Source organism: Hippopotamus amphibius, chromosome 6 (assembly GCF_030028045.1).
Source record: "Hippopotamus amphibius kiboko isolate mHipAmp2 chromosome 6, mHipAmp2.hap2, whole genome shotgun sequence".
Lineage (NCBI taxonomy): Eukaryota > Metazoa > Chordata > Mammalia > Artiodactyla > Hippopotamidae > Hippopotamus > Hippopotamus amphibius.
In genome coordinates, this window is record NC_080191.1 from 160,555,991 (window position 1) to 160,580,644 (window position 24,654).

General features: G+C 36.8%; 1 protein-coding gene across 4 annotated transcripts in view; it reads left to right on the forward strand.

Annotated features, from left to right (window-relative positions):
* MAP3K13 (mitogen-activated protein kinase kinase kinase 13) overlaps positions 1 to 24,654 on the forward strand; it is a 171,391-nt gene that overhangs the window by 49,395 nt on the left and 97,342 nt on the right. The window lies entirely within an intron of this gene.

Below are 24,654 nucleotides of genomic sequence, written 5' to 3' on the forward strand. Positions count from 1 at the left end.
GATAAGTGTTGTCCAGGTTCCATTGCCAAGAATGTGGTGTCCAGAATGCCTGTTTAGTTTTTAAAGATGGAACTCCACCCTTTGCTTGGTTTTAAGTATGTTATGATAGGACATAGTAGTAGTGGTGATCAGACAAATGGAAATGGTGGGGAGACAGAAATATACATGTGAAATAAGCTCAGTATTTTAATAAAGTAGCACTATTTCTCTTTCTAGAAAAAAAATTTTTGGGGGCTGGGGCAGTGGAAGAAGATATTTCGTTGACTGGAAAGGAACATCAGGGAACTTTCTAGAATTCTAGAAATATTCTAGATCTTGTTTGGGGTGGTGGTTACATGAATGTATAGAACTGTTGACATTCATTAAACAGAACACTTGAGATCTGTGCATTTCCTGTATGTAAGTTGTATGCCACTCAGATTTTTTTAAGGTACTAAATAAGAGTCTGGAATAAAATTTGCAGTTCACATTAAGTGACATTCTTATTGCAGATAAAATAAGGTGAATTATGGGGGCTGAATTCTTTAGGAAGAAAGATGGGGAAGACAGTCCTGGCAGAGGAAACATTTGCAGCAGTTGGGAAGAGGTATGGGAATGAATGAAGTTTGAGAAGCATCGCTTTATGCACTGGGGAGCCATGGAAAGATTTTCATTAAAGGGGCAAAATGAACAGACTATTTTAGAAAGATCACTCCTGTAGGAGTTGAAGGGGAAGGAGGTAAGAAGCAGGGAGATATATTTGGAGGCTCTCATTACAGGCCACATGAGAGATGAACCTAAGGGAAAGATGTGCAAATCAAGAGTAGGGCAAAAACTTGAATGGTACTGAGATGGAATCAATTGGATTTGGTGACTGACTAGATTTATTAAAATATTAGCAAACATTTGTGAGCAGGCATTGTGCTTTGGGCTGCCATGCCTTATCTTGTTTAACGTTTACAGTAACCATATTGGTAGGTATGGTCATAATTATAGCTGTGACCACCACCACTGTCATTATCTCCAATATACAGATAATGCTAAGTAACTTGCCCAAGGTTACATAGCTTGCAGGAGCCAGAGCCAAAGTTTGTAATGTACAGTTTCTCAGAAATAAATTGTAGGAATTCTTAAGATAATTTGTGTCCCAACTTGCTAACACAGTAAGAGGGAAAACAGTAATGAAAGACTAATTTCATGACCAAAGGTAGAAAAGTCAAGCAAATTGTAAAAGCAGAGGAAATACAGTCATCCCATGGTATCCCCGTGGGACTGATCCAGGACCCCCTCAGATACCAAAATCCACAGATGCTCAAGTTCCTTATATAAAAAGACCTAGTATTTGCATATAGCCAAAGTATATCCTCCTGTATACTTTAAATCATCTCTAGATTACTTATAATACCTAATGTAAAATGCTATGCAAATAGTTTTAAATACAGTGTAAAGGCTATGTAAATAGTTGCTGTTACACTACAAATTCAAGTTTTGCTTTTTGGAATTCTTTTTTCAAATATTTTCTATCTGCAGTTGGTTGAATCCATGGATGTGGAACCCATGGATATGGAGGGCCAATTATACTTAATTTAAATCAAATTCTTGGAACATACTACCTATGCCATATTTTCCAAGGAACAATTAAATCAAATTTCACATATTTCTTTCTCTCTGTATTAATTTTCCCCAGAAAATCTTTAGCACCAAATATTGTTTATTAGTATGTGTAAAAGAATATATAAAGTTGAAATCATATTGCAATATCATTAAAAGAAATGGATTTTTTTCACATAAAAAATTGTCATCGATAGTATAATGTTGAGAAATATTATAAACCGGAGATTAAATTTAATACTATATGAAAAGCCTCCAAAGCACTGCTAAAGGAAAGCTATATTGCATTAGGTTCCTCAAAAAAGAAAATATGTAATTGAAATTTACATATTGTAAATGTTTATATATGTTCGATATTAATCCCTTATCGATCATTATGCACATGATGTATTATATTGTGTTGTACAATATATCCTTGTAGCTAATTTTATGCCTAATAGTTTGTACCTCTTAATTCCCTACCCCTGTACTGCCCCACCCCCTTCCCTCTCCCCACGGGTTTGTTCTCCATATCTGTCTGCTTATTTTTAGTTATATTCACAAGTTTGTTGTATTTTTTAGATTCCAATAATTTGTACCTCCCCCTCTCCCACCCCTATGTTGCCCCTCCCTCCCTCCCTGCTTATAATCACTGGTTTGTTCTCTATATCTGTGAGTCTGCTTCTTTTTTTGTTATATTCACTAGTTTGTTGTGTTTTTCAGATTCCACGTATAAGTGATATCATAGAGTGTCTCTGTCTGACTTATTTCACTTAGCATAATGCACTCCAAGTCCATCCATGTTGCTGCAAATGGCAAAATTTCATTATTCATTGTATATATGTACCACATTTTCTTTATCTATTCACCTATTGATGGACACTTAGGTTGCCCCCATATCTTGGCTAATAATGCTGCTGTGAACATTGGGATGTATGTATCTTGTTGAATTAGTGTGTTTGGTTTTTTTGGATACATACCCAGGAGTGGAATTGCTGGGTCATATGGTAGTTCTATTTTTAGTATTTTGAGACACCTCGGTACTGTTTTCCACAGTGGCTGCACCAATTTATAATCCCACCAACAGTGTTTGTGGGTTCCCTTTTCTCCACATACTCACCAAAATTTGTTATTTGTGTGCTTTCTAATGACAGCCATTGTGACAGGTGTGAGGATATCTTATTGTGGTTTTGATTAGCACTGTTGAGCATCTTTGCATGTGCCTGCTTGCCATATGCATTTCCTCTTTGGAAAAATGTCTGTTCAGTTCTTCTGCCCGTTTTTAATCTGGTTGTTTGGTTTTTTGATGTTGAGTTGCATGAGCTGTTTATAGATGTTCGATATTAATCCCTTATCAGTCATATCATTTGCAAATATTTTCTCCTATTCAGTAGGTTGTCTTTTTGTTTTGTTGATGGCTTATTAGTAGAATTTTTTGAGCAGTTTTAGGTTTATAGAAAACTGAGCAGAAAGTACAAAGAATTTCCCATAAACTTTTTCACCCCTACCCCCACCTGCAGTTTTCCCTATTATTAATATCTTGCATATAATGTGGTACATTTGTTTACAGCTGATGAGCCCAAATTGATACATTTTTATTCACTAAAGTCCATAGTTTACATTAGGGTTCTTTTTTAAAAATTTATTTATTTATTTATTTATTTATTTATTTATTTATTTATTTACTGCATCGGGTCTTCATTGCTGCATGTGGGCTTTTTTCTCTAGCTGTGGCAGGTGGGGGTTTCCCATTGCAGTGGCTTCTCTTGTTGCAGAGCACGGGCTCTAGGCACACAGGCTTTAGTAGTTGTGGCACGTGTGCACGTGGGCTCAGTAGTTGCGGCACACAAACTTACTTGCCCCAAGGCATGTGGGATCTTCCCGGACCAGGGATCGAACCCGTGTTCCCGGCAATGGCAGGCAGATTCTTAACCACTGTGGCACCAGGGAATTCCCATAGGGTTCATTCTTTGTGTTGTAGATTCTATGGATTTTGAAAAATGTTATAATAACAGGTATTCGCCTTTACAGTATCACACAGAATATTTTCACTGTGCTTCACCTCTTCATCCCTCCCTCTTCCAAATTCCTGGATTTTTTTTTTCTTTCTCTTTCTTTTTCTTTTTTTCCTTTTACTGTCTCCATAGTTTTGCCTTTTCCAGAATGGTTGGAATCATATGTATATAACCTTTCAGATTGGCTTCTGTCACTTAGCACAATTTGTTTTTTCCTTTCCTTTTTCACTCATCAGTCTTGCTTGGGTATTAACAGTTTTACTAATATTTTTTTACATAGCTGTAGGCTTTATTAATTTTCTTTTTTGTTTTTTATTTCATTGGTTTTTGTTCTTTATTATTTTCTCTTTCTTTGGGTTTAGTTCTACTTTTTATACTTCTTACTTTGTACTAGTTTGCTCTATTTTCTTTTTCTTTTATTTATTTATTTTTTAATTTTTATTTTATATTGGAGCATAGTTGATTAACAATGTTGTATTAGTTTCAGGTGTACAGCAAAGTGCTTCAGTTATACATATGCATTTATCTATTCTTTTTCAAATTCTTTTCCCATTTAGATTATTACTGAATATTGAGCAGTGTCCCCTGTGCTGTACAGTAGGTCCCTTGTTGGTTATCTATTTTAAATATAGCAATGTGCTCTATTTTTTCTAGCTTTTTTGGCAGAAACAAGATCAAGATTATTACTTTAAAATCCTCCTTCTTCTCTAAAACACACATTTAAAGCTATAAAATTTCCTCTAAACACTGTTTTCTTTGTATCTTGCACATTGTGACATATTAGGCTTTTTCATTTTCATTTAGTTTGAAATCTTTTTAAATTTTCCTTGTGATTTGTTTTTTCACCCATAGGTTATTAGATGTATATTTTTAGTATCCAAATATTATAGGGATTTTTTTTTTTGCAGTATAGTTGATTTACAATATCATATTAGTTTCAGGTGTATAACATAGTCATTCAATATTTTTGTAGATTTTACTCCATTTAAAGTTACTAGAAAATAATGGCTATACTTTCTCTTGCTGTACAATATATCTTTGTTGTTTACCTATTTTATACGTAGTAGTTTACATCTCTTAATTCCATGCCGCTTTCTTGCCCCTGCCTCCTCTCTTCACTGGCAACCACTAGTTTGTTCTTTATATCTGTAAGTCTGTTTCTGTTTTGTTGTATACATTTGTTTGTTTTATTTTTTAGATTCCATATATAAATGATAAGAGTATTTGTCTTTCTCTAACTTATTTCTCTAAGCATAATACTCTTTAAGTTCATCAACATTGTTGCAAATGGCAGAATTTCATTCTTTTTTATGACTAATATTCCATTGTATATCTGTTGAAGGACACTTAGGTTGCTTCCATATCTTGACTAATAAGGCTACTGTGAACATGGGGGTGCATGTATCTTTTCAAATTAGTTTTTGGTTTTTTCATATACATAGCCAGGAATGGAATTGCTGGATCATGTGGCAGTTCTATTTTTAGTTTTTTGAGCAACCTCCATACTGTTCTCCACAGTGGCTGCACCAATTTACAATCACACCAACAGTGTACAAAGGTTCCCTTTTCTGTGTATCCTTGCCAACATTTGTTTTTTGTGGTCATTTTGATGATTCTGACAAGGTGTGAGGCAAACAGAGATTTTTTTAAAAGGTATCTTATTGATATATAAAAGTCCTTATCTAATTTAATTTGTATATGGTCAGTGGGCATACTCTTCAAGATTTCAGACTGGAAATTTATTTATTTTTTAAAATTATTTATTTATTTACTTATTTGCTTATTTATTTATTTGGCTGCACCGGGTCTTATTTGCCACACTTGGGATCTTCACTGCCACATGTCGGAAGTTTATTGTGGCATGTGGGGTCTTTAGTCACATCATGCAGGATCTTTAGTTGTGACATGCGGGATCTAGTTCCCTGACCAGGGATTGAACCTGGGCCCCCTGCATTGGGAGCACGGAGTCTCAACCTCTGGACCACCAGGAAAGTTCCTGGAAATTTATTGAGAAACATTTTAAGGCCCAGAATAAGGTCTGTGTTGGTGCAGCTATCTTTGCACTCATGTGTTCTGCAGTTGCCCAGTGCAGTGTACCGTGAGTGTCAATTAGGGCAGGATGGTTGATAGTGTTGTTTAAGTCTATCTGCTTATGGATTTCCTTTGTCTACTTCTATTACTGTCTATTACTGAGAAAGAGGTGTTGAAATCTCTATGATTGTGGACTTATTTATTTCTTTAGTTCTGTCATCCCATACTTTGAAGCTCTGTTGTTAAGTATGTCCACATTTAGGACTATTATGTCTTCTTGATGAAGTTTTATTATTATTATTATTATTTTATTATTAGTAAATCTCCCTCAGTATCTCTGTAAATGCTCTTTGCCTTGGTCTATTTTTTCTGATAATACAGTCACACCAGCTTTTTTATATTTAGTATTTGAATGGTATATCATTCCTTCCTCCTTTTACTTTCAAATTGTCTGTCTTTTTTTAATATATGAGTTGTATTTATTAGAAATAGCATGTAATCAAATCTTGCTTTTTTTTAATCCAGTCTCAGTCTTTCCCTTCTAGTCCATCTACATTTAATATAGTTACTGACATGGTTGCACTGTGGTGTACTTTGTTTTTTGTTTTCTGTTTATCCCATCTGGGGTTTTTGTTCCTCATTTCTTCCTCTGATTGATCAATTGATTTTAGTTTAATTAAATGTTTTCTAATATTCTATTTCAATTCATCTTATGACTGCTTAGCTGTATCTTTTTAAATATTTTTAGTACTTGATGTAGCAATTTTAGTATGTATCCTTAAATGATCACATTCTACACATTAACATTATATCATGTCTTATAAAATGTAAAATCTGTATATAAAATATAACAATAGGACCATAAAAGATGGGATGTAATAGAACTGCTTTAGGGTAACACAAGGGATACTTGCAGTGTTGAAGCTGTTCAGTATTTTGACTGTGGTGGTGGACAAATGAGCCTACACAGATGATAAAATTGTATAGAATGTAATGCACACTCACGCAAACACACATACACACACAGATGAGTACAAATAAAACTCTGAATAAGATCAGTGGATCATATTAATATCACTATCCTATTTGTGATATCATACTATAATTTTGCATAATGTTAACATTGTGGAGAACTGAACAAAGTTTACAAGGGATTGCTCTGTATTATTTCTTCTAACTATGTGAATCTGTAACTATCTCAATAAAAATTTCAGTTTAAAAAATGTTCTTGCTATAAGGCAACCAAATTTTATTGCTTAAAATAATGGGCCTTCAAGTATCAAGAAAGAAAAAAGTTAAAGGATATTTCTAGTTTGGTTCATAATATATAAAACTAGAATATTAAACACTGCTTCACAGTTCACATTACCTGGCTGGTGGAGAGTGGTAGAAGGGATTCAGAACAGTGCTCATCAACTTGCCTGCACTTATGTGTTCCAGATATGGGGGCCAGCTGTGCACCCACAGTCCTTTATTGCCATGGCCCAGGACTAGAGAGACTTTCATAAAAGTAATTCTTGAAATAATGAATCCAGCCTCCTATGTTCAGGAAGGACTGTGTTACAATTGTCCTAGCCCAAAGAGATTTTATCCTGCATTTAAGAATTTATAAGAAGAAAATCCTGTTAACTTTGGTCAACAAATGTTTCTTTTTTTTTTTTTAAGCTCTTTATTGGAGTATAATTGCTTTACACTGTTGTGCCAGTTGTTGCTGTACAACAAAGTGAATCAGCTGTATTTATACATATATCTCGATATCCCCTCCCTCCCACAACTCCTTCCCTCCTTCCCACCTTCCCTATCCCAACCCTCTAAGTCATTGCCCATCATGCTGTGTTATGCAGCAGCCTCCCACTAGCTATCTATTTTACAACAAATGTTTCTTGAATACCTTCTATTATTGAAGTACTCTGCTAGTTGCTGAGGACACAGGAATGAAAATGACAATTACTGACGTCAAGCAGCTTAGGATTTAGTGTAGAAGACAAACTTATATACTAGTCATTACAATACAGGTGTGTTAGAAATATGCATAGGGTGCTGTGGAAACACCTCCAACAGACCCAGGGGTGTCATCAAGGAATTCTGAAGGGACATTTGTACAATCTTAAAGGTTAAGTAGAAGCAAGGAAGAGGTGACAGGGCACTCTAGGGAGAGCAACCGCAAGGTCATGTAGCCTAGTAGGTCAGGAGAACAAGCCATTCACTCTGACTAGAGCCTAGAGCTAGGAGTGGCAGGAATTGAAGACAGACAGAGGTAGGGAACACTCTTGGATGTTGTGATGGATTGAATAGTGTTCCTTTAGAATCCATATTCACCTGGAACCTCGGAATGTGACCTTATTTGGAAATAGACTCTTTGTAGTTATAATTATTTAAGTTAATACGAGGTCATTCTGGATAGGGTGGGCCCTAAATCCAATGAGTGGTATCCCTATGAGAAGAGGAGAGGGCACACAGAGATACGTACAGAGAACAGGCCATCTGAAGCCAGAGGTAGGAATTGGAGTGGAGCAGCTACAAGCCAAGGAACACCGAGGATTGCTGGGAGCCAGCAGCAGTTAGGAAGAGGAAAGATTCTTCCCTGGAGCCTTCAGAGGGAGCATGGCCCCACTGATACCATCCTTGATTTTGGACTGCTAGTCTCAAGAAACTGTGAGGGAATAAATTTCTGTACCTCTAAGCCACCCAGTTTGCGTAACTTGTCACAACAGACCTAAGAAACGAATGCAATATTTAACCCATATTCGGCTTACTATGTGTTAAACCCATTGTGATGGTTTTAAGAGATGTCCAGAAATTCTTTTAATCCTTCCTTCAAGAGATAGAGCCTAATTCCTCTTCCCTTGAGTGTGGGCTGGACTCTAACGACTTCCTTCTAATGAATGAATAAAGGGAAAATGAGGGCATGCAGCTTTGGAGACCAGGTCAGGGGTTAGCAAACTATAGTATGTGGGCTGGCTGCCTATTTTTATAAATCAAGTTGTAGTGGACATATCATCCCCATTTGTTTACATATTCTATGTAGCTGTCTTTGCACTGAAACAACGGAGGTAAGTAGTTACAATATTCTATGGCACGCAAGCCTAAAACATTTACTGTTCAGCCCTTTAAGAAAGTTTGCTAATCCCTGAACTAGGTCATAAAAAGCAGTGCAGCTTTTTGCTTCCTCTTGATAACTTGCTCTGGGGGAAGCCAGCTGCCTTGTCACGAGGACACTGAGAAATTCTTGTTGTCAAGGAACTAAGGCCTCCTGCAGAGAGCTATGTGACTGTACAGTCTTAGAAGTACGATTGACCCTTGAACAATGTGGGGAGGTTTAGGGGACTAACCCTCTGCTCAGTCAAAAACCCACACATGTAAGTTACAGGCGGCCCTCTGCAGCTGTGGATCATAACTACAGTTTCACATCTAGAGATTCAACCAACCGCAGATCAGATCACATATTACTGTAATGTTTTTAAAAGCCACATGTAAGTGGACCCATGCAGTTCAAACCCGTGCTGTTCAAGGGTCAACTTTAGTTCCTCAAGCCCCAGGCAAGCTTTCAGATGACTGCATCCCCAGTCAACAGCTTGACTGAAACTTCCTGAGAGATTCTGAGCTGGAACCACCCACCTAAACTAATCCCAGATTCCAGACCTTCAGAAACCATGTGAGATAATAAAGGTTTGTTGTTTCAAGCGGCTAGGTTTTGGGCAGTTTGTTATGCTGCAATACATAACCAATTCACTCATCCTTTCCTTCTGCAGTTTTCCAAGCTGCCTACAAGCTGCTCTGCAGTGCCTTATCTATGCCTCTGGCTTTGCTATTTTAGAAACACAGGGAAATAAGACCTTTATGTAAAGAAACTCCCAGATGACATAGATAAGCCTTAGGAAACAAAGACTATTGGCAGGCAAGGGCTGTATCTTTTATATTTTTCATAATTCTCCTTATTAACTAATACAGCACTATGTATGAATATTGCTGCTAAATGTGACTCTCACTAAGACAGTGTTAGGCTTGTAAACCATGCTTGTTTGACTTATTAGGCAGGATGCTTACTCTATTGTTGCAGAAAAAACCGATCCCACGAGAAACCAAGCACAACACTTGGAGAGTTGGAGAACTCAGGTTTATGGAGCCGGCGGACCCAGACGAGCTAACGCTCCAAAATTCTGGGGGCCCGTTTCAGGGGAGTCTTCTCCTTATATAGGTTAAAATATACAGCTATCATTGGTACAAACTGATTGGCTACAAATTACTATAGGTCACGGGCAGTTACAGAGCACGGGAGTTGCCATGGGTTACACACATGGTAGGGGGTCCTAACAGGAACTTGTAGGAGCCGGACATTCCATTCCTATCAGGACTAAGGTCACAATTGGCATTCTCACATTGGTTGCAGGTTGAAGTTAATGGTCACTTAACAAGTCTATGTGTAAGGGACTTTCCTGGTGGCACAGTGGTTAAGAATCCACCTGCCAATGCAGGGGACATGGGTTCGATCCCTGGTCTGGGAAGATCCCATATACTGTGGAGCAACTAAGCCCGTGTACCACAACTACTGAGCCTGCGCACCTAGAACCCATGCTCTGCAAAAAGGGAAGCCACTGCAATGAGAAGCCCACGCACTACAACGAAGTGTAGTCCCTGCTTGCTGCAACTGGAGAAAGCCCACGTGCAGCAACAAAGACCCAATGCAGCCAATAAATACAGAAATAAACAAGTCTATGTGCAAAGGGTCTCAAACAAAGGCTCGGGGTGGGTGCCTGAGAGCGAGACAGTCTTCCCTTATCTGATCACTCTTAGTAATTCATTTTACTGTTTAACTGAGAGTGGCGAGCAGGCCTTTGCAAGATAGAGGAGAGTAAGCAATTACAAGTATGGAAGTTTCGATTCCCTCATCACTATTTTGTTACTATTATTTATATAAAAAGGAGTATTCGAGTATGTCATTATTATCTTTTTTGGGTGTACATCAAGAGTTTTAGTTGCTTTTTATAAATATTAACCAAGTTGTCTCTAGTCAGGATGGTGTTGACTTCTGTGGGTGTATTAGTTTTCTGTTGATGCATCACAATATTATCTTAGTGGCTTAAAACAATACACATTTATTATCTCAATTTCTGTGGGTCAGGACTCTGAACATGGCTTAGTTGGGCCTTCTGCTTAGGGTCTTAGGCGGCTTCAATCAAACATGTTGGCCAGGGTTGGGTTCTCATCTAGAAGCTTGACTGGGGAACTTGTGTGGTTATTGACAGCATTCAGTTTCTTGTGGTTGTAGGACTGAGAGCTTCACCTTTTTGTTTTTGGGTTGTTTTTTATTTGGTTGGTGGTGGTGCTGGTGGTGGTGTTTTTTTGGTTGCTGTTGCCTATTGGGTAGAGGTGTCCCTCAGCTTACAGGGACCACCCACACTTCTTTGCCATGTGGGGTTCCCCAACATGGCCATTTGCTTCCTCTCACCTAGCAAGGGAGAAATTCCAGCAGGACAGGCAGTATATTTTTATATAACATCATCCCATCCTTATGTGCATGTAATCACATACATCCCAGCACCTTTACTGTATTCTGTTGGTTAGAAAGCAAGTCTTATTCACAGTCAAGGAAAAACATTAGCAGGTGGGGATCACAGGAGCCACCTTAAGAATATGTCTGCCATGATGGACTTGGAGATCATGCAAATCTTCCTTACAAGGTGACATTCCTACCTTACCAAAGACGGTTTCTGTACCTAAAAAAGGAGTGTGGTGCATTTTTCCCTTCTTTGTGCTGTGAATGGATGACAGCCAGGAGAGTGTTGAATAGAAGCATAGAGAGTAAATGAATAGAAATGGGATCATAAAAAGGAGGCAAGGTAAAAGATATACCTAATTCCAAAACACATTTTGAGGCTAGAACATGCTGTAGCTGGAAGCAGCTTGGCATGCAGCTAGCTAAACTGACCCTAAACAAAGGCTTCCTGCATATAAGGAGCCAAAGGTGCCCATTTTCACAAAAGGTCACAGGTTTAGTGTAAAAAGTTCTATTATTTGTTTTCAATCATACCTGCGTAGATTGTATTCAAGTTATATAGTAAGACCTTAGAATGAGAAGGGCAACATTAAATGTGATCCCACATCTACTTTAATGTATTCCCACCTCCTCAAAGCTTACTCCCAGCCATGAGCATCCTTCACTCTATTGAAGAGACATATTACCCAATATAGCAGGATATATTACAGAATCATCACCAAGCCATCTGTGCCTTGATGTTTGACATCTCCCTTGAAATTAGAGGGGGAAGAAAACTGTAACAACTTTCTTAAAGTTCAAATAATTTAAATAAGTTAAAATAATAGTATTTATTTATTAAAATATTTATGAGTATTAGTAGCTTATTTATAAATTGGCAAGTTGTAAAAGTTAAGTTTGTTCCCAAAGTAATACATGTGTACTTCGTAGATAATTTAGAAATTTAGATTAAAAGATAAGAAAACAAAATCATCACTCTCCCTATATCCAGAAAACCATGGTTAATAATATCTTTATCCTTCTAGTCATATAGGTTACATGGTATCTATTATCATGTCACCTTTTTCACACTTTGTTATGAATATTTTTATCTGTTCTTATATATTTTAATATATAATTTGTAAAGGTATTAAATATTCTATTATATAGTTTTACTTTATTTAATAAAACTTCCCTTTATGGGTATTTTATGTTCCCAATGATTTATGTTTTAAATAATTACATGATGAAATCTTGATAGCTAGGCCCTTTTTGAAAACTCCTAATTATTTGTTTAGAATAAATTCCTTGAATTTCAGATCAAAGAATATTTACATTTTAAGCTTACTGATGCTGGCTGCCAAATAATTGTACTTCAGAAAGGTTGTAACAAGTATTTAACCATCAGCAGTGTATGAGTATCTGTTTTCCCATACCTTTTCCAAAGCAGTGTATAAAAAAGCAATCTTAGCCACTTTCCAAGGAGAAACTAGTATCTCATTTTGGTTTAATTTGCATTTCTTTGATTCTGAAGTCACACATTTTTCTTTCTGTCCATTGCATATCTTTTTTTGTAAATTGCCTGTTTATGAACTTTTTCTTCTTTCCCTCATCTTATTTGTATGTTTATCTACTTTGGTAATTTTTGAACTCATGGTTGTTCAAATAAGTAACAGTATATTTTGTACTTTCTGGTAGCTATAAATGGGGTTTTCCTTAACACAAAGGATAGACTGATTTTTCCATGTAAGATAGACTAGAGAAAAAATGACGTACATATATATGGCATCCCTACATACGTATGTATGTATACATGTAGGTGTGTGTGTATATCTGTCAAGCATGGGTCGATGAAGCCACCTAATACTGTTCTGTTTAGCTTAGTGACTTTCTTTATGCAACATTATCTTATTGGGTTCTGGGATAATTAGTCATTTAGTGAAAGTAAAGCATAATGACTTGATCTCAGTCTACTTGTCTGACAAATTTTTCTTCAGTAATATTATTGTATTGGATTTTCTTATTTAAGTTTTTTGAACATTTTTCAAGTTTGCAGTAGGTGGCAGCAATAGAAAGCATTCTTTCATTTGGTTCAAAATAATCATGCATTTATAGGAGACAATATAAAGGAACTTGCCTTAAATGTGAAGAGCTTTGTGATAGAGGCTACTCCAGAAATGTAAATTCAGTGCAAAATTTGTATTTCATAGCCCAGTTAGGAGGTAAGCTCCAACAAATACTCTTTTTGGGAAATTTTGTTTTTCAGTGTTGCAGTGTTGACTTATTGTAGCATGTTTTGCTATTTGGGGGACTCTTACTCCCCTCCACCACCTCTTTTTATATTTACAGTGAAAGCCACTCAAGACAACCAGCCTCTTTTCTAGAGGGGTGGCCTTTTGAACGATGACCATTTAATACAGAGCCTTAAGTGATTTAACAGACTGAAAATACATGCTAAGGAAATGTAGCCTTGTTTAGGCCACTGCTTCCATTTTGACTGTGCTTCACTGAAGCTTCATTTTGCTAATTTTAAAATTCAGTGTTAATACATGTCTCAAGAGTATTTGTAATAATTGTCTTTAGAGCATAACATTCCCCCTGAAATTGGTTAAACATTGCCTATAGTCCATTCACGAGAGGGACACACAACACCACTACAGAGGATCTGGGGACATACCTGGTTTTGTTTCCAAACTACGATGACAGGTGGATATTCTGTCCCATAGGCCAGGAAGGGTGGCTGTCAGATAGGCCTAGTGGTCGAGAGTTTTGAGGGGGAAAGAGGAACACTTTCTACTCTGGTCATTAACTTCCTCCTCAGCTAGAGTTCAGCTTAGAAGAGAAGGTTTCTGGTGAAGAGCGGCTGTTGTTGGCTAGCCAACCCGGAAGAGGTCCCTAGGCTTAAGAGGTGGTTTTTAAAAGATTAAAGAATTAAAATTTTGCAGTCTAAGGAAAAAGAAGAATTTCATAAAGATTGAAAATACAGTCCAACCCCTTGCATGTTTCAGTAGGTTCCAACAGAGTGTTTAAGAATTGGTTCAAATATTCTTGAATCTTAATTTCTGTATTTCCAAATCACTTGTTACGATGAGATGAATTGCTTCTATAATACTTTTATGACCATTTCCACTTATATCTTGATAGGTCTTCCTTGTTTGTCCAGGTTTTAGTAGTACCATATAGTTAAGCTAGTATTTTCTCTTATGTTAGATTGCAGATACCTTTGAGGAAAAAAAATGTGATTTTTAAAATTCCTGTTGGCTTTTCTTTAGAACCAAGGACAGTATTCTATGTCCCAGGAGTACTGAGTGAACCGTAACTGACTGTCCAAAAAAAAGAGGCAGCTTTAGTGGTCACTGTTCTCCCACAAAAAAAAAACAGAACATTCAGGAGATCTGGGATCAACTCCTGATTCTGCCACAAATTCCAAGACTATGGACAAATCTCTGAACCTCAGTTTCTTCATATGTTAAAAAAAAAAAAAAGAAAAGAGGACAGAGTAGATTTGAGTTTTAAGGTTTTTCCCAGATCCTTGATTCTCTGAGTCAGTACTTCTTCTCACGTCTAGAACAATCATTGCTTATTTATCTCATTTAGGAAATAACCGTATACCACTTGGTAACAGGATATACAGTATTAGTAGGAATACAGACGAAGTAGCAGCAACAGAGTCTCAAAACTTTTGCTGGCTCCAAAAGGGAAGAATGTTATTTTTGGTCTTCATTAACAGTCCTAAAGTAGGCAGGTACCCCAGGACAGATGGACAGCTCTGATTCATCAGAACATTCAAAGCCCAAGGCTACTTCTGTTTTGTTGTTTTGCCATTGCTTGGGGTACTATCATCTGCATGGTAGAAGCTCACTCAGCATGGGACTTAGGAGAGTCCAGCACAAGCAGCTTCATTTCCAAGAAGACCTTGGAAGTTACAAATATGCTTCCACTCAAACCCCACTGGCTAGAACTCAGTCATGTGGTCATATCTACAACCAGGAGAATAGAGAAGTCTTGACCAGCGTGGCTTGTACCCACCTACAGCTTTAAGAGTGGGGGTGGGGTAAGGGTTCTGTAGCTAAAAGGGAAGAGGAGATTGTATACTGGGGGATGGTCTCCACCACAATGCCTTCTGTTATGATTTTAAACCACTCTAATAATTTTTATTTTACTGTTTATTGGTTTTCTATGTTATCTAATGAAATAGGCTGAGATCTGGATCTGTGATTTATCCCTGTATGTATACCCCACAGCACATGTCAAGGTATCTTGAACACAGATGGCATTCGATAAAAATGTGTATATTTTATGTGTTGATTTTTCAGAGCATTTAAGTAAGCCCTGTGTCCAGTAACCCTCCCTCCCATCTCTCTGCTCCATTTACATACTGCTTGTGGAGTGGATGTTACATGTAAAACTTTAATTCTCAACCTAGTTCAGGAGACTGTATTGGAACCTATGAAGTAGTAAAACTTTTAAATATATATTATAGATAAATAGATTGATTGCTTGGAGGCAGGTTGCTACTAGAAGCAACTACTGTCTTTTGGGGGTAGCATGATTACGTGTAATAGAAAACCGGGAGCTTTCCAGAGTGGCTTCAACATTTGGTTTTAGGTGTATTCCCTGGACATCACATATAATTATATTTATGAGAGACTTTAAAACAGATCTTTCTCTGAGAGATTTTTGGGTTCTGTCTTCTCTGTTCCCTCCATCAGCGTTAATAATAAAGAGCTGACTGCAGTGCTGTGTGTGGGTCTACACAGAGTGAGCCTGTTTTTGGATGGTTGTATAAAGCTCATTTTAAAAGCAGGCCACACTTTATTAACTCTGTGTTAACATCTCCACTCTGACTCCCAGTTTCTTCTCTGCTGAACTTGTACACTGTAATCCAATATGGGAATGAAAAGTACTGGTATGTGCCTTACCTGTTTTACAGTTGATAAGAACTACCTTGGAAGAATTGCCCTAGTCTCTCATATTCAGTTTCCCCAAATCTTCCCTCTTTGAGTTTACCTCCTTTTATAACTGACTGTAACCACCCAGACCCAAATGATCTTTCTATCAGAAAGAGAAGAAGGCTTGGTTCAAGCCCTGGGCAAACTGCAGCATAAGGACAGGGTGTGTTTGTATAAGAAGCCTTTATTCCCTTTACAAACATGCCAGCTTGCCAAAGATAAGCAAACAGCAAATATTGGCTATAGTCTGGACCAGGAAGAGTGGCTCCAAGCCTTTATTCAGCCTCACCCCACATTCCCAGAGCTCTCACTGAGTCTCAACACCAAGCTGTTCTTGGAACATTTTTCTCCAAGGCACAGGACGCTTTTTTTTCAGCTAAGGGCTCAGTCTTACCTTTCTGTGTCAACAGAGGGCAGCAGAGAGCACCACTCTATAGCCTAACCTGTAGGCCTCAAACTGTGTGAGGCCCAATCCCCTAGTGCCTACAGAGACAAATAACGTGGGGGGCTATTTTTTTTAGCTATGGAAAAGACTAGGGCTGCTTACAGGCATTAGAGGTGTGAGGGGTTGCTAAACATTTTGCATTATGTAGGAAAGTCCCAGGCATGGAAGAATATTCCCACCCCCAAATGTCAGTTAACTTCCTTCTGGTATTGTTCTCCAACCTCAAGTAAAGCATTCCTGCCTAACTTTGCACTTTCACCATTTTGTGTTATTATTCATCTTACCAAAGCTCCTTGATACTAAGAACTGGTCTTTTCATCTTTGCCATGTCACTTTTTAAATTCATTTGAAATTTTAGTCATTGAATGATCATAGACAGATCTTTAATAGGGGAGGGGCAAGAGGTGATAGATAGAATTTATAAGTCAGTAGGTTACAGAGTTTAGATAGAGCTGCATTAGATGAGCCAATCTTCTTGAACCTTAATTTTCTCATATATAAAATGAGACACCTATCCTATTTTAAAATATTCTGTAAATTGTAAAGTGAAGGACAAGATTGTTTGCAAAGAATGTCTAGGACCAGATTTGTTCCCAATTATTATTTTTGGAAATTAGATATCTAAACCTCTAAGAGAGCACAGCTATATAAAGAAGATATTCTAGCACCAAAGGCATGGTATATAATATGGGACATAAAAAAATAATAAGGAACAGATATATGTTATATGTATATATCATTGAATAGTGATTTTTTTTTAAAACTTTTCGTACCACAACTCACAGTAGGAAACAGCTTTTATAGTGTCCCATTACACACATGTAGCAAGTTTCCTGAAACAATAGACTTAACTTCACCACATGGGATAAACTATTTTCTGTTCTATTTTACCTAATTGTTTTTTACAATTTATTTATTTATTTTGGCTGTGTCGAGTCTTAGTTGCAGCTTATGGGATCTTCGTTGAGGCATGTGGGATCTTTCATTGCGGTGCACGGGCTCTTCACTGCGGCACACAGACTCCTCTCTAGTTGTGGCATGTGAGGTTTTTTCTCTCTAGCTGTGGTGTGCGGGCTCCAGAGCACACGGGCTCTGTAGTTTGTGGCACACAGGATCTCTAGTTGAGGCTTACAAGCTTAGTAGTTGTGGCACTTGTCAGCTTAGTTGCCCTGTGGCGCGTGGGATCTTCTTTCCCCAACCATCGAACCCTCATCCGCTACAGTGGAAGGTGGATTCTTTACCACTGGATCACCAGGGAAGCCCCTTACCTAGTTTTTAAAATGATAGTCATAGCCCACTAAATTAAGTTTTTTATTGAAGTATAGTTGATTTACAGTGTTGTGTTAATTTCTGCTGTACAGCAAAGTGATTCAGTTATACACACACAATCTTTTTCATATTCTTTTCCATTATGATTTATCACAGGGTATTGAATGTAGTTCCCTGTGCTGTGCAGTAGAACCTTGTCATTCATCCATTCTGTATATGATAGTTTACATCTGCTAATCCCAAACTCCCAAGCTATCCCTCTCCCACCCCCTTCCCCTTGTCAACCACAGGTCTGTTCTTTATATCTGTGAGTCTGTTTTGTAGGTAGGTTCATTTGTGTCATCTTTTAGATTATATATATATGATATCTGTTAAATTCTTATTTTCCCAACAACAACAACAGCTCTGATTCTTTAAAATGAATATATCAAATATGTGATTCCATCAAAAATAAATATTTTGGGTACCTCTGTTCCTGGGGCTCTGTGCTTATAGTTTGCGTGGGTGGTCCTGAACAATTCATTTCATGAAATAAGTTCTAACAGCTTGCTTTTCATTTGCCTATTGCTACCCTTACCACTATCACAGATCAGGCTGTCAGGCCCATGGATTATTCACAGGCCTGTGGATCATACCCTTAAAATGGACTTTTTCAGTAATTGCCGTAGCATAACTTTTTAAATGGATGATTATGCATAGTCCTGTGAAAACATATCCAATTGTTTGGATACTTTTTGTTTGAGACTCCCAGTTATATTCTTCTTCTCTTACAAACAGACTAGTATAATGAAAGCATAGGTTCTGGAAACTGCTGTCCTTTTTTTTTTTTTTAAACTGGCTTTGTGATTTCAAATTATTTAGCTTTTCTGTGTCTCACATTCCAAATCTTAAAATGGGGATTAAAATACCGACTCAAATCATTGTATTAATTAAGTGAGATATTTACATGGGGCCCTTAGCGTAATACTTGATATGTAGTACAAATTGATGAAAGTCACTGACTTTATTTTTATTGAAGTATAGGTGATTTACAATGTTGTGTTAGTTTCAGGTCCCCCCACCCTTTTCCCTTTGGTAACCATAAGTTTTTTATTTCTGTGAGTCTGTTTCTGTTTTATGTATGAGTTCATTTGTATTTTTTTTTTTTTAAAGATTCCACATATAAGTGATAGCATGATATTTGTCTTTCTCTGTCTGGCTGACTTCACTTACTATCATAATCTCTAGGTCCATTCATGTTGCTGCAAATGACATTATTTTATTTTTCTTTTATGGTTGAGTAATATTCCATTGTATAAATATATATCAATACCACATCTTCTTTATCCATCCGTCAATGGACATTTAGGTTGCTTCCATGTCTTGGCTATTGTAAATAGTGCTGCTATGAACATTGGGGTGCATATATATTTTCGAATTACGGTTTTCTCAGGATATATGTCCAGGAGCGGGATTGCAAGATCATATGATAGCTCTATTTTTAATTTTTTGAGGAACCTCCATATGGTTCTCCACAGTGGCTGTACCAATTTACATTCCCACCAACAGTTTAAGAGGGTTTCCTTTTCTTGACACCTTCTCCAGCATTTATTGTTTGTAGACTTTTTGATAATGGCAATTCTGATACCTCATTGTAGTTTTGATTTGCATTTCTCTAATAATTAGCAATTTGAGCATCTTTTCATGTGCCTGTTGGCCATCTGTATGTCTTCTTTGGAGAAATATCTATTTAGATCTTCTGCCCATTTTTTGATTGGGTTGTTTGTTTTTTTTATATTGAGCTGTTTGTATATTTTGGAGATTAATCCCTTGTCAGTCACATCATTTGCAAATATTTTCTCCCATTCTGTAGGTTTTCTTTTTGTTTTGTTTATGGTTTCCTTTGCTGTGCAAAAGCTTTTAAATTTAGGTCCCATTTGTTTATTTTTGTCTTTATTTCTATTACTCTAGGAGATGGATCCAAAAAGATGTTGCTGCAATTTATGTCAAAGAGTGTTCTGCCTATATTTTCCTCTAAGATTTTTGTAGTATCTTATATTTAGGTCTTTGATCCATTTTCAGTTTATTTTTGTTTATGATGTTAGAGAATGTTCTAGTTTCATTCTTTTACATGTAGCTGTCCAGTTTTCCCAGCACCACTTATTGAAAAGACTGCCTTTTCTCCATTGTATATGCTTGCCTCCTTTGTCGCAGATTGATTGCCCATAGATTTGTGGGTTTATTTCTGGGCTTTCTATCCTGTTCCACTGATCTCTATTTCTGTTTTGGAACCAGTACTATACTGTTTTGTTTAATGTAGATTTGTAGTATGTCTGAAGTCAGGGCACCAGATTCTTCCAGCTTTGTTTTTCTTTCTCAAGATTGCTTTGGCTATTTAGGGTCTTTTGTGTTTCCATACAAACATAAAACTTTTTTGTTCTAGTTCTGTGAAAAATGCCATTGGTAATTTGATAGGAATTGCATTGGATCTGTAGATTGCCTTGGGTAGTGTAGTCATTTTGACAATACTGATTCTTCCAATCCAAGAACACAGTATACCTTTCCATCTATTCATTTAAAAAAAAAAAAAAAAACTCCCAACAAACAAAACTCCAGGACCAAATGGCTTCAAAGGCAAATTCTACCAAAAATTTAGAGAAGAGTTAACACTTATCCTTCTGAAACTATTCCAAAAAATTGCAGAGGAAGGAACACTTCCCAACTCATTCTATGAGGCCACCATCACCCTGATGCTAAGACCAGATAAAGACAACACATAAAAAGAAAATTACAGGCCAATATCACTGATGAATGTAGACACAAAAATCCTCAACAAAATACTAGCAAACCGAATCCAACAATACATTAGAAGGATCATACACCGTGATCAAGTGGGATTTATCCCAGGGATGCAAGGATTTTTCAGTATCCGCAAGTCAATCAATGTGATACACCACATGAACAAATTGAAGAATAAAGACCATATGATCATCTCAGTAGATGCGGATAAAGCTTTTTGGCTTTTTTAAAGAACTTTTATTGAGATATAATTGATATACAATGAATTGCATATAGTTAAAGTGTACAATTTGATTTTTTTTCTTATTAGTAATATATATATGGCAATCCCAATCTCCCAATTAATTCCTCCCCCCCGCCCCCGGCTTTCTCCACTTGGTGTCCATATGTTTGTTCTCTTCATCTGTGTCTCTATTTCTGTCTTGCAAACCAGTTGATCTGTACCATTTTTCTATATTACACATATATGCATTCATATACGATATTTGTTTTTCTCTTTCTCACTTCACTCTGTATGACAGTCTCTAGGTCCATCCATGTCTCTACAAATGCACCAATTTCATTCTTCTTTATGGCTAAGTAATATTCCATTGTATATATGTACCACATCTTCTTTATCCATTCATCTATTGATGGACATTTAGGTTGCTTCCATGACCTGGCTATTGTAACTAGTGCTGCAGTGAACATTGGGGTGCATGTGTCTTTTTGAATTAGATGCAAACAAAGCTTTTGATGAAATTCAACATCCATTTATGATAAAAACCCTCCAGAAAGTTGGCATAGAGGGAACATACCTCAGCATAATAAAGGCCATATATGACACACCCACAGCTAACGTCATACTCAATAGTGAAAAGCTGAAACCATTTCCTCTAAGATCAGGAACAAGACAAGAATGTCCACTGTCACTACTTTTATTCAACATAATATTAGAAGTCCTAGCCACAGCAATCAGAGAAGAAAAAGAAAAAAGAAAAGGAATCCAAATTGGAAATGAAGAAGTAAAATGGTCACTATCTATAGATGACATGATACTATACATAGAAAATCCTAAAGATGCTACCAGAAGACTACTAGAGCTCATCAATGAATTTGGTAAAAATCACAGCATACAAAATTAATACACAGAAATCTGTTGCATTTCTGTACACTAGCAATGAAGGATCAGAGAGTTTAAGGAAACAATCCTATTTACCATCGCATTAAAAAGAATAAAATACCTAGCAATAAATACCTATGGAGGCACAAGACCTGTATTTTGAAAACTATATTAGACGCCAATGAAAAAAGTTGCTGAATTTAAAATACCAAAGATAGAGCTCGCTATTAAAAAAAAAATTGGGTCTTAAGAAGGGTGAACACATCTAGGCGCCCCCTCCAAAAAAAAAAAAAAAGGAAGAAAAAAAAGAATGGTGAACATTTGAGGATTACAAAGACAATAATGAAGTACAAATACTATGTGAGAGTTAGAAACAGGATTTTAAAGTTAATCTACCAAAGTATTAGCATTATTAATGTCAGAAAAGGAACTCTCATAGTTCGGGGAATCTGATATTAATTGTTGTGTCTTGAACATGACAGAAGAGAATCAATTAATGACATTGTATTAATAAGGACTCTTTTGGCTGCAGGTGACAGAAACCTATATCAAATTAGTTTAAGCCCCCCAAAAGAGGGTAGATGGAGAGAAAGATTGATTCGTTTATGTGATTGGGAGATCCAGAAGAGTAACTAGCTTCAGACATGACTGAAGTTAGGTGCTCAGTTACTATTGTCAGGAATCTTCTTCCTTTATCTTTGCTTTTCTCTGCCCTCTGTATGGACAAAGATGACAGGTCTCTGCTCACATTATACTTAACAGCTCATATCCTAATTAAACAATAGTTGTAGCAAACATCCTGGGGATGACATGGATGATTCTCATTGGCTAGCTTGGGTCATGTGTCTATGCTTTCACTAATACTATGACCAAGCAGGTGAGTTGCCCTGCCTTGTGCCACATGTTCACTCTTGGAGTCCCAGCTTCAGGTGGGGCTGGCTTCATCTGAACCACTCGGACTGAGTGAGAGTAGGGGAGAGACAATTTCCTCAAGTGGAGAAGATGTAGGGGCAGACTTTAAAAAGTGGCAGTTCACTATTTCTATGTTTTGATCTTCAATTATGCTACATGCATTATGAAGCTAAAGCTAAAGTGGAAATGCCAACTTCCGCTAAAGAAGCGGGAAAATGAAAACAGGATCAGAAGTATAGAAGTTAAATGGTTAAGTTTTTTTTTTTTAATTATTTATTTAATTTGTTTATTGGCTGCGTTGGGTCCTCGTTGCTGCACATGGGCTTTCTCTAGTTGTGGCACGCGAGGGCTCCTCTTCATTGTGGTGCACGGGCTTCTCATTGCAGTGGCTTCTCTTGTTGTGGAGCACGGGCTCTAGGCACGTGGGCTTCAGTAGTTGCAGCACACAGGCTCAATAGTTGTGGCACACGGGCTTAGTTGCTCCACAGCATGTGGGATCTTCCCAGAGCAGGGCTCGAACCTGTGTCCCCTGCATTGGCAGGCGGATTCTTAACCACTGCGCCACCTAGGAAGTCCCAAATGGTTAAGTTTTTTTACATGACCTCTCAGAAAGTCGTACAGACTTGATGTGGATAAGTAAAATAACGTATAAAGTTTTTTTTCTACTCTTTCAATATGTGAAGTGCCTTTATAAACTCAAGATATTATTTTTATCCCACAAAGGTTTGGTTTATGGTAACTTGCCAGATTTTGTGTATTATGGAGTGGTGTATTTCAGGGATGTTAAATGTTTTATTAACTGAGAAATCCATTTGCTTTTGATTTGTTTTAGTGCATTTTCATTACCAATCAGAGAATTCTTACCTCCCTTGTTAGTGATCATCCTTGCGGCAGCAATAATACATTAAAACTTCATTAAGTTGTTAAAATTTATTCTAAATAGCATAAAAATCTCTAAGCAATTGATTTTCTCCAGTTGACTAGGTGTTTTATTATCCTTTGATAAAAATATTGGACTTCAAATCCACTTAACTCACCATATTCTTTAAAGTTTGCTATAATTATATGTAACGTTAGGATTTTCTTTTACCATAAAGATGATTGTGGAATTTACCGACATGAGATGTTCATCTTTGTAAAAGTTAATAGCTATGTATTTAGTATAAATTTTTATTTATAGTCTACTTTTTCTAGAAAGATTTGACGTGCTTATCATGAGGTATATATATGTACAAAAAGATTAGCAAAAGAGAGATCAAACCTAAAACAAGGAAGATAAAGCAAAACTGATAATCATAAAAAGCTAAAATTAATTATATAGAGATATAGATTGATTGATTGATTTGAACATAAAGTTGGCTCTGGGCTTCCCAGCAGGGACAAAAAAAAAAAAAGGCAATTCTGTGGATTACATTGTTGTCATCTAAAAGGTGGATGCATAATAATTCTTCAAGAACAGAAAACTTTTCCCGGGTGTTGAGTTCTAAAATGAACTCCTCGTGTGAATTTATTACGTGTGAGACATCATGCAAGATAACGGACAACATAAAAGCAATACGGCTGTTCCTTATAATAAAAGGAAAACTATAACATAGAAGTGTAACTAAATGATAGTGATTTCTGCTAAGGAATACTAAGCTATATTTTAGGTAACGTAGCTTTCTGATTCTCTCTCTTATCTCCTTTGATGCAAGGACAGATTTTAGTAATATTTATAAGAATGTTTTTCCTTAGATGGTTCTTAAAAATCACTTTCTCAGATAAACCTTTCCTGGGAGCTGGACAGCAACAACAATGAAGTTCAAGTGATAGTCTGCTGAAGCCTTTGAATATTGAAATTGTCTGAATAAAAAATAAAAATAAATTTTAAAAGTTTAAAATAATAAAAAGAATGAGGAGGTAGACAATGTGACCTGGGAATCTCTGGACAGGAAGGACCCACTCAGAGCCCTAGTCACAGTCTACCAAAGTTTAAGTGGGAAAAAAAAAAAGGAATTGTTGTTTGAGGAACCATATACTTTGAAAACAGGGAAAGTTAAGGTTAATGTTCTGCTATGAAAGTGGAGAATTCTAACTGGTGTTCTCACCTATTAGATTTTTTATAT